The sequence below is a fragment of the Plasmodium malariae genome, assembly GCF_900090045.1.
Source record: "Plasmodium malariae genome assembly, chromosome: 13".
In the NCBI taxonomy this organism is placed as follows: Eukaryota; Apicomplexa; class Aconoidasida; order Haemosporida; family Plasmodiidae; genus Plasmodium; species Plasmodium malariae.
The window spans coordinates 109,259-119,855 of record NC_041787.1 but is presented as its reverse complement, the minus strand read 5'-3'; the positions used below and the strand labels follow the sequence as shown (position 1 = coordinate 119,855).

Here is a 10,597-nt window from a genome sequence, read left to right as displayed (position 1 = left end):
TGATCACACCTCTATATTTTTTCTAAATAGAAAAAAAAATAAAAATTTTAAATTATACATAAAATCCATTATTGGTTGCAAGAATATCGTAAATTGTTTTAAAAATATTTCCACATAAACATTATTTAAAAACAATTTCAAAATGGTTATTTATTAACATAACTAAAATGTAATTCATTAATTACCATTTTAACGAGTAAATTTTACATTTAGCATGAACTATCCATTTCTTTTATGTTTATTATGTGTTTCTCTAATATTACTCATATATATACCAATTTTTCATTATTTAAAAAAGAAAAAAACAAAATAACAAATATTTAAACTTAAATAAATTTTAGAATAAAAAGATAATAACGAAATATTAAATATGTAGATAAAATAACCTCAATATTATAAGGAAAACCGTATATTTTTAAACTAAAAATATAACACTATTTTTTACTAGTTGTAAAAATTACATAGAACAAAAAAAAAAAAAAAAAAAAAAAATTAAATATGCAAAAGGCTTAAACTAAGTTGTAACTTTATAATAACACTAACATATTATCATTTTTTTTTTTTTTTTTTGGTTATACAACTAAATAAATTAAAAAAAATTTAAAAGTGTATAAATTCTTCATTGTCATATATAACTATAAAAAATTTATGCTTTCTTTTAATTTAATTATTCATAGGGGTAAAAAGTTATAATAGAAAGAATAATTCAACCTAATAATTTGTTCTCGCATGCAAAAAAATTTTTTTTTTTTTACTTTATAATAGATATAACTATCATACATTTATAAACAAATAAATTAAAAAGAAAAAAAGCAAAAACTTTAAGTTTACTGAATAATTTGTTTGTATAAGCAAAACGTAAACTTATTTATAATGTTAATATTATAAAGAACATAAAACAGTAATATATGGAATTCACAATAAAAATAAAAAAGAACTACTCATACTGTAATTAAGTTCCATTTCTTTTTTTATACATAAAAATTATAATACTACAATTTTTATTATTTGAACCCTTCATTAATTAAATTATGCTTTATATTTTAATAGGTATTCTATAAATAAAATAAACATAACATTATTTATAAAGAATAATAAAATATAATTAACAAATGTAAAAAAAAGTTTGTGCTTTTTGTATTATGATAATAAACAAATGGTCCATAAATGAAATCAAAGTTTAACACAACCTTGGATAATTCACATGTAAAATTTCTTTTAATAATTTTTCATATAAAAATTATAAGATTTTAATCACGTCTTTACATATATAGAAACAAAAAGTTAAAATATATATTTCTATTGAACATTTTTATTTATTGTTATACTTTATTTTTACTTTTAAATACTCCAAAAAAGTATAAAATTTTAATTTTATAGTATTCCACAAATGAGATATTCCATTATTATATTAAACTCTTTTTTTACAAGGTAAATTCAATTCCTAAACTCAATCACATATTGATAAGCAATATATATATCAGAATAAATTTACATTTTCAGGGTTAATTCTGTTCTATTTTATAATAATAAAATTGGCCACTTTTGTTTGAATTGTTTATTAAGTAACATGTTAATAACAATGTTATGTAAATAAAAATATTCATATTTAACGTTTTTTCCTGAACAAAATATAAGTAGATTGATAATAATATATATTATATATGAATATACAAATTAAGATATATATAGTTTGGAAAGAATTTATCACGTTTATCCATTTAAATATATTTTTTAAGTATTTAAATGTTAAGGAAAAAGTTTAATTGTACAAAAATGTAACATTATTTTAGGATTAGATTCTCATTTTAGTTTCTTACTTTTTTACTTGTATTGTCTCTTAAAATATTTTTTTTTGTACTTATCAGATATAACTTTTTACATACTTTACCCCTTCAATTATTATTTGTAGGAATATTTGGAATATTCTATTCAATGTAATAAAATAATATATTAATTATGTCATTACATAACACACTAAATATTTTATGAGATAAAAACATGTGTAACTGATAATTAAAACAAATTCATTTTGATGTTCCATGTATTGATGATTAAATAAGGGATTAACTTTGATATATTATTTAACACATTTGTGAGATACATATTATAAAACAATCAAATTTATGTATGATTGATTTATATTTTTTTATGCCTGAATACTTAATAAAATATGGAAAAATATTATTTTTATGAATTTGCTTCTTATTATAGTACAACAAAAAAATGAAAAAATAAAATAACCTACACAAAATAAATTTTATATTTAGTAATACTAGTAATTTTAATCATAATAATTTTGTAACTCTAATGATGAAAAAATTATATTCCACTTGGTAAAACATTTATTATTTTACATGCTTTTAGGGTTGTATATTTGTAATTTGTTCAGTTATATTGGTTCAATGTCGAGATTCTTTGAATGTGGACTTAATTATATGAGTTTAGTGAATTAGGTTGAGTTGTGACTTACTATTTTCATTAGTATATTAAGTGAATTCTATACAGAATACATGTATATATATAGTGTTTAACTGAGCATAATATTTTTAGAGTGAATTATTATTATTATATATATTTATTTTCGAAATTCCACCTATAGATTATTCGTAAATAAATAAATATTTTCTCGATTTGCTTGTATTATTTAGAAATTCAAATTATGTATTTATGGGAAAAGTCTAGAAAACGTTCCAAGTATTTATAACGTCAATAAAGATGTGGAAGCAACTTCTTAAAATAAAACAAGAGGCACCTTTATAAAAAAATAATTTTGTAATAACTTAAATAATGTAATTCTTTTTATATTGGTTAATGACTGTACAAATGTTTTACAATAACAGAACTACCAAATTAGCATTTATTTCAGTTCAAAGAAGAATATAATGTGTAATAATTTTGCAAATATATTTTTATAGAAGTCTTCGAAAAGGTTTATAAAAAAAAAGATTGATAATACTTAAGGTTATATATTTTGATTTACTAAATATTAAACACATTTTATATTAATATAATAAATCTATTTAGGGAGAAAAAAAAATGGATAAGCAATTAATACATATATAGAATTAATCTACTATAAAATAAACGCCCATATGCATATGTGTAATTCACCTATAGAATATTATTTTATAATAAATAAATTAAACATATTAGAAATAATTATATTGATCAATTTTTCTTTCTATTTACGAAAGCCCTCATAAAAGAAAAATATATATATATATACATTACAAACAAGCATATGCAAGCATTATTTCGAAGTTTATTGTATAATCACCTATATATATATATATATATAAAATAATTTATCTGGTTATAACATACGTATATTTTTAATTATACAAGTTCAAGTTTCAACTTTTTTACCAATTGAATAAAATAGGCTTCACTTCTTTTTTTATCGTTAAGTTAAATACCCAGTACAATTGTTTATCCACATTCATTTATTATATAATATAAAATAAAAAGAAACAATATTTTATATAAAGTTGCTAAGTAAAAATTATATAAATTTAATATTCTACAACTATTTATGATGCTTTTTTTTTTTTTAAATAATCCAAAACATAATATGAGTAAAGTAACAAGAAAATAAATACGGAATATATATACTTATATGGTAATATAAGAGGAATATATATTTCTTTAATGTAAATTTATTAGATAAATATGAACAATTAATTTTATATTTTAATGAACATTATATGTTCAAGTACAAAGTCACACAAAATGAACTGTTCCACAATTTTTTTTTTTTTTTTTTGACTCATCAAGTTACTAATTATTTATTTATTTTACATTAATTCGTATGTGAATTATGTATTATTTTCTAAAAAGATAAAGTAATCTTTACTATATATAAAATATATAATCCATTTAATAAAAAAATATGTAATGAAAATGTTGTATTAATACAACAACAATATATTTTATAATTTTCATTAGTACCTCATATAGGTATACATATATTAATTATATTACATTCTTAAATTGTAATGATTGAAATATAATAAAATCTTTGGAGAAGAAAAAAAAAAATGAAATAAAAAAATAACTTAAAATAAAGTAATAAATATTAATTATTATATATAGAACATTTGAAAATTTTAAAACAATGTTATATAAATTAATTCATCAAATCCATAATTATGCTCATTTTACATTCTTGTTAGATAAAAATTAATTTTTTATTGCGTCTATAAATATAATTTCCTCATTAGGTTTTCTTAAAAAAGTTTTTCATTACCTATCTTTATAAATAATTTCTTTACAGTATAATGATTTTTTAATAACAGTGTTAAAATATCACTTCTAAATAAGATTATATTCTATGTGTTATCAGAAAAAGCTTCTTATAAATGATGATAATAAAAATATAATTTCTTGTTATTCAGATTATTATAGACACACTATAATTAATAAGCCTTTAATTGCTTCTCAACATCGATTTGAAGAAAGTCTTTGTTTATTTCTTTCCATATCATCTTTACACGTAATTTGGACCTAAAGGATATGAGCTAATGAACATATAAAAAATGTAAAGTACTTGTTGTAAATTTATTTATTAATTATATAATTTTGAAAAAATTAAATTATAGATAGTAAAATATTTGATTACATTTTAAAGAGTAATTTATGTTTTCTTTGTAGAAAAAGAAAAAAAAGGATAATTTTTGTAAGTACTAAAACAACTGAATAACAATAAGAATTGGAAAGAATTTTAACGTGTTATTTATAAATACAGCTGTATCACGGATATAAGTATTAGAAACTTATGGAATGCTATTTTTTGAGTATGTAACTTCAGGTTTATGTTTTTGGATTGTATCTGGTTTTTAGTATATTTTATTATAAAATTTATAGAATAATAAATCTTTATAACACGATGAGAATATGATACCTTCTTCCATGGATTCATAAAATTTGGAGAATTTCTTAACTTAATATATCTTGCTATATTGCAATAATGAATCCCTTATATTCGCCTTTAAGCAAGTATTTTCAAGGGATGACATTATGTTTAAGATATGGAAATATTTTCTAGATTAATAAACCAATTAAGATTATAGTTTATCTGTAATATTCTCTATAAGAAATTTAAAATAAGCTGAACTATAAATAAGCAATTACTCATCACAGATTTACTTTCAACTTTATGCTTTGCATAAATTTTTTTAATTTAATTGAGGCAGTACTTATGTATATTTAATTTCCCCACTGCGCAAGAAATAGTATTTTTAATATTGTAACTATTTTTAAAATAATCGTGAGAATTCTCCTTTTCATTTCTTTCTTTCCATTCTGATAGTTGTATATGGGGAAGATAAAAATAGTAATGATATTCATTGGGTTCATTACTAATTGGATATTGTATATTTAACAATTAATTAATAAGAATTTGTCCAGAACAGTTTTATTATTTAGTTAAGAGCATTTCACCTAAATGAAGACACATCATGTATTCGTAATTTAAGAAACTGTTATTATATCCTTTTATATTATCTATTTTTGATATATACTTTAAATTTCGTAAAAATTTGTTACAAGGGTCTATATTAAATTCTCTGTAAAATTATTCTGACAATTTGAATATTTTTCAGTTACTACTGTGAAAGTTTTATGCAGTTTATCGCTCAACATTTCATTTATTTTACACGACGATAATTTACGTAAATTGTTTCCCTGTACTATAAAAGGAAAAAAATAAATTACTTATGCACATAAGGTTTTGTTTCAAAAAGAAAACTTTTCATTATACTTAGGGGAATCATACCATTTACGTAATAAGTTACATATAATTATTTTTAATAATGAACTGAAATATACTTGTTTTTTCAGTGTTAAAAAGTTAACTTCACCTTCTGGATACATTTTAATAAATGAAATGATGTATTATATGATAGTATAAGTACCTATATATAAAAATATATAAGTACATAATATGTTAATGCACTATGCAGGGCTTTTTTTTAAATTTTAATAAGTAAATATTGATTAAATTAATCTTTTCGTCGATTAACATTTAGTATTATATTAGAATAGTACTATTAATATTTTATGGAACAATGATATTTAATTTTGAAAAAATATAAAATAAAAATTAAAAATATAATATTGAAATTGAAATATAAAATAACAAGAAACAAAATTATTATTTAAAATTTTCACATAAAAAACGAACTATATAATTCTATTAGTTGAATTAACAATTCAGAAAATTATTTTAAATATAAATTAGGATGAACGGAGATTTTTATTTGGAATTATTTATTTATCAGTCCATCCTTTGATTTATTTTATTTTTATATTTATAAATATTATTCAGAGATAACAATACTTGTATAAAGAAAAATTAAATATTTCTATTTATGAATAACAATTTCGTTTTTAAATAGTAATGAATAAAAAATTAATCATTACATTGTATTTATTTAGAAGTTGTAGGAACAATGCACTTATAACCGATAGATAAGTGTATATCAGAAGTTTAAAAAACTGAGCATATCAAAAAGGAATATAACAAATGGGTAATTAAAATACATTACAAATAAATTCTATTTTTGTTATAACTAATATGTTTATTAACACATAATCCTATTAATTATAATTGTATTATTAAATTGATGCTTTATGTTTTATATATATAAAATGGTACTTTTTTCTATTTGTATATATTTTAATTTACTAGAAATAGAACATTTTATAATGTTGTGTATTTAAAATAGTACAATTTGTATGCAGACTATTTTAAAATAATAATATTAGCCATATATATATTTTAAAAAGTTATATATCCGTTTGCTGTGTAATCATAATATATTTAACAAGAAGTATTTTTTTTTAAAAGTTAATGGCTTAGAATTTTTTTATTATGTTTCAAATAGAAAAATAATGTAAATAAAGATGGAATTTATGTTGGGTTTATGTCATGTATGTTATGGAAATATATTAATACTATTAATTTTTTTTTAATAGATACAATAATAATGTAAGAAGGTATATTATCGTATTTTATATTTTATATATGTATATGTTTCATTTATTTATGTTCCTTTTGATAGAACTATAAATGATACTATTTTATTTAAAGATGATAGAGAAAAATACTGATATTTTAATTTTTTTTTTTTTTTTTTAATATTCTAATTTGTCGCTCTAAATTATTATACTTATTAATTATATAGAATAATTGGATTATTATATTTTAATAATATATAGATATTTAATTCTTAATTACATTATCTTTGATAATACATTCTTATGTAGATTATTATTATTATTAACACACGGATAAAGAAAGTATTCATTTTTTCTATCTTAGTTAAAAATAAGAAGTAATAAAGTTTGTAGGTTTTGTATATTTTTTTTATTTTATTTTTTTATTTCATTTCTATTTTTTTTCAAAATATATTTTTATTTTATGTTAATTATATGAATGGAATTAAAATACAATAATACCTCTTTCCTTGTACGTTATATTAAATATATATAAACATAAGATATTTTAGAACAATACAATATATAAAAAAAAGTAAAAATAATTTGTTAATATTATATGAAAGTTTTAGAACAAATGTTGTGTTACATTAAAACTCACACGATATAGAGGAGTGATAAATGAAATAACAGTGAAGTGTACAAAACTGAAAATTATGATGATTCTATATTTCGCAAATATTTTATTATGTATGGAAAATATAATACGTTTTATAAATATATATTCTAATAGGATGCACACTATGCAGATTATAATAATAAATTATGATTGATATAGTAATATATTTTTTTATTATGCTGCATGTTCAAAAAGGTTTTAATACTAAAATTTATTAACGGCTTCAGAATAATTATAAGATATTTTTATTTTTAATTTATATATATAATCTATTTACAGTACAGTAATATCTAATTTTTGTGTAAATATTCATAATACAATCATAAATACATATATTACAATAAGTCAAATGTGATAAAGGAGAGAATGAAACTTTAACTTCCCTTTGTAAAATAATGGAGAATATTGAGAGATTATTTTATAATTATAAAATATAGTCTATTTATAGAATAATGCATTTGTATTAAAAACTAATTTTTTGAAGAATCATATTTTTAATTTAACAAAAACATCACATATTGTTATATTTTATATTTACGTTTCAGTTATATTTCTATTTCGCTGATTTTAATTTAATTATTAATCGTGAAGTTTACCTTCTTAAGTAATGCATGTATTATTATAAAATATAATAAAAATTAAATGAAATAAATTGAAATGTATTATTTTAACCTTAAAAACAAATAAAAAATAATAAAAAAGAATATTACATGCTATTTAGAGAGATAAAATTAATCACTTTATTATATATTGCAAGGTCAAAAAGGATTACTAAATAGATATTCCTATATGATATGCAATTTAAATGAAAACATACTAAAATTAATTTAATTTTCCTTATAGCATATGAATACAACTATATAATCCTTGCATAAATGAAAATAATAGAAAAGAATAATTTTATCTTTAACAATTTTTAATTACAATAAAGGAATTTTTTTTTCATATTATTATATCTACATTAAAAAAAGTATAATTTATAATATACAAAGTATACTAACTTATTTAAAAATTGAACAATAATTAAAGAGAAAATTTTGTTAAGGTATTTATTATTAAGTTATATATTCGAAAAAAAGGAATATATCATATATCACCATATTATATATTATTTTTTTACTTATATAAACAATACATTGATAAGAATTTAATTTTCTTTATCTAATTCACGTGCATTAAAATATAGCATCATCCAACCTTGTAGAGGAGAATGCACATTTTATTTTTTTCCTTTAATAATTATATATATTATGGTATTTCAAAAATTCTCTGTTCTAGAAATGAAATAAATATTTTTTTTTCAAGAAAATATGATTTTTGGTGTTTATATATTATAATTTTTTTTTATTTTTAAAATAATTTTGTGAAATAATTTCTTAAATATAAAGATGAAATTGATAGAGGTGACCCAAATTATGATAGAAGTAGTCATTTATCTGTTTGTAATGGTATATGTTCAAATATCTTAAATAGTTATAATATTTTCGTCCTTCCATGTTAAAAGTTTGCTTCATACTTAAGTTGTATAAATAAGTGTCTATCTGATGGACAAAAACCATGTAAATGCTTGAACTATTGGATAAATAGTGATGAAGCTTATAGTAAGAGCGGGAATTGGTTTAACGGTTAAAGATATTTTTTTCTAAAGAAAAGTAATATATATAAGCAAAAAAGTATATAAAAAATTAGTTCTAATACTTTGAAAAAGCTTACAGATGTATACTATTAATATATGCGTTTTAACAATTATAATAGTCATGAAGATGAATATAATGGCATTAATTGTGAAAATTATAGAAAATATTATAAGTTTTATTATGAAAATTACATGAAACGTCAGAAAGAGTGAGAACGCTTTCTATTTGGAGTTAAAAAATATTAAGGAAGTATATGAATAAAAATATTATAAAGGAACTGGCTGTCAAAGTTTAGCATTACTTTTATTATCCATGAAAAATGATTATGTATTTGTTTCCAGTGTAACAATAGTTGTTGCACTAATAACATCTTATACTTCATTCATTTTATATAAGGTTAATGAAAATTATACTTAATAGCGTAAATAATGCACCATAGTTTGCATAATTCGTTTTCATAGTAATTTACCAGAACAACACAATAATATTTTTGTGTACATTTATACACATATTTTTTTTTATCATGTAGTTTACTCCAATGAAATCTTGATTACGTAATAGTTTACAAAGGAAAAAAATAAATGAACTTAACTAACGTGAAGAAGAGACAAAAGAATTCTTACAAAACATAGAAAAGAAGAAGATAGAAATTATGAACGAGGATTTCATAATATAGGTTATTATCCTCAAGGAGACGCTTAATACAAAAATTACAGTTTATATTAGTTTAATTACAAAATCGAATACTCAGTAGAATAAATGTTACACATAAGGGGAAATTCACTAATAAATAAGATGAATATAAAATAAAGAAACAAAAACATGTGAATAAAAGTTTCAAATATAATAATAAAAGAATTATTCAAACTAAAGGTTAAGTTAAATATAATACTACTGTACGAGTAAATAGAAGAAAAATCCACTTACATGTGAGATTTTCTTTATAATATAAAATAAATAATTTTAAAATTTATTTATACAGCGCAAGATTATAAAGTAATAATACTGATCCTTTTACACAATATTATGATGTAGTGTTTATTACAAAAATGAAAAAAAAGAAAGAGAAAATAAGAAACAAAAACATTAAAAACAACACTAGTAATATTGTTATATAAATAAAAAAAGGAAAATCTTAAAATAAAAACATTCGAAAAAATAAAAAGAATTTATATTATTTATAACTAGATTTGTTTTACATTTGTATTATTATTTGTTCCATTGTATTTTAATAAAATTCAAAATTTCACTCATTGCTCAATAATTTGAATGATGTTGTCTTTAACTGTTAAATGTTACATGTGGCCTTGTAGTAGGAATATTTATGCATGACTATAAATGA

At 19.3% G+C, this 10,597-nt stretch overlaps 1 pseudogene, besides 1 other annotated feature; it reads left to right on the top strand.

Annotated features, from left to right (window-relative positions):
• Nucleotides 1-9,101: 9,101 nt before the first annotated feature.
• Nucleotides 9,102-9,931, top strand: PmUG01_13011200 (annotated as a pseudogene).
• Nucleotides 9,102-9,931: a sequence feature (PIR protein, pseudogene).
• Nucleotides 9,932-10,597: the final 666 nt, after the last annotated feature.